The sequence below is a fragment of the Miscanthus floridulus genome, chromosome 7 (assembly GCF_019320115.1).
Source record: "Miscanthus floridulus cultivar M001 chromosome 7, ASM1932011v1, whole genome shotgun sequence".
NCBI classification, from domain to species: Eukaryota; Viridiplantae; Streptophyta; class Magnoliopsida; order Poales; family Poaceae; genus Miscanthus; species Miscanthus floridulus.
In genome coordinates this window covers 5038434-5040338 of record NC_089586.1, presented here as the reverse complement: position 1 = coordinate 5040338, position 1905 = coordinate 5038434, and positions in this window count along the sequence as shown.

Here is a 1905-nt window from a genome sequence, read left to right as displayed (position 1 = left end):
TGAATTTTGCCAGATCCGATTGTAGTGCGACGATCTCCATGTCTAGCAGTCTTTCGTGCTTATATTTCTTGCGTTGTCATTTAAAAAAGATGATATCCAAAGAGGAATAGTAAATTATTTTGTTGAATTATTAACAGACATAAATGAAATGGGGATTATACACACCAACTTATCGGCTTCTTCTGATTTCCCACTGAAGTAGCGAAGCATTGCCCACATTACATAAAACCCACATTCATTGTTTCCCGCCGGCTGTGATAGGTACTTCCCCTCCATTTCGACAACCTTGAATGGGACCAGCGTCCCACCAATATGTCTTCTTCAGACACTGAGCAACATTAAAAGGAGAAATATTAGAAAGCGGTATGTGTGATTAGAAAATAATAGTTATTAGGATTGCTTACTAATTCAGCACTGCCACCAGTGCATCGAGATGATGAAATGGTTTTTTCTTTGAGTCCCACACCTCGAGTAGATTTTTAGCAAGATTAACACAAATGAAGACGAAATGGTTGCTGCAATCACATAATCCTAATTATCAAATAATCTTAATAAAAAAAGAAGCATAAAATTAAAAGCCGAGAACACATACTCGTAGTTGTAGGCTAGAAGTATGTGGGTTTTTTTCTTCATTGTGAATTCGTCAAAAACAGCAATCAATATCTGTTTTAGGTCTTCCACATCACATCCATAGAGGCCTAGACATGTCCTCTCATTGACTCGAATGGGGTCCAAGAAGCCTATGCAATCCCATTTCCTTTTTAGAATGCAAAATTTTGCTATACACCTACATAAAATCATAGGAAGTGCTCAAAAGTTAATAATTTGTGTCTCGAGAGAGTAGTTAATTGTAATATCGTGTGTGTAGGGTACTTACATAGTCCATAGCGTCAACATTTGAACATCGAGAGAGTATTTCTGGTATAGCTGGAACAAGCACTCACTAGTAGAGAAACAACTTTTGATCCACTTCGAAATTTGGCTTTAGTCCTGGTATTTTTCATGCCCGAGACTAGAGAAACCTTTAGCCCCAGTTGGTAGCTTCAACCGGGATTAAAGGTCCCTGCCCAACGGCTACTACGGCAGGCTTTTGCTGCAGGGGACCTTTAGTCCCGGTTGGAGCTACCAACCAGGACTAAAGGTTAACTTTTACTCTTGGTTGGTCCCTCCAACTAGGAGTAAAAGTCTACTCCCGGCTGGAGGCTCCGTCTGGGACTAGAAAGGCACCTTTAGTCCTAGTTGCTGTCTCCACATGGGACTAAAGGTCCCCTCCCATATACCCTAGCCTCCCTCCCTATCTCCCTACCCGTTAGCCACCCCTCACCCTCTCTCTTTCTCCCCTCTGACCCTCCCTCCCTTTCCACAAGCATCGTCCCTCTCTCCCCACCTCCCTTTCATGACCCCTCTCTCTCATTGGCATCAGGCAGTAGGGGCGATGCAGCGGCGGTCCTATGGCTCCTCAGCTCATGTCATCATGTGCGCCCTCCCTAGATCCCGACGGCATGAGGTTGCGGCGCGCACGGGGCCCTCAGCTCCCGGTGACGCGCGTGGGCTCTCACCCCAACACTAGCTCTAGCCTAATCTCTCCTCTCCACCAATGACTTCTTAGATCCCGGTAGAGATGAGAGAGCTAGTGCCAGTTGCAACTCCGGTGACATGCGGGGAACTAGCAGCAGCAGCTCTGGCGAGCTCACACAGGCAGTAGCCTAACTCCTATCGATGAAGAACACAACAGGGATCAACACAGGTATTCATTCCCTTCTTTCCTCTTCTTTGCTGGTACTTTGTGTGCTAATTCTATTTGTTGCTGCACTAAGCTGCTAGTGGATTTGGTTTTTGTCATGATTTGACAGATTTTTGAGTGGATTCGTTATGGCAGACTAGATCTGGAGTGTTGCCTATCTG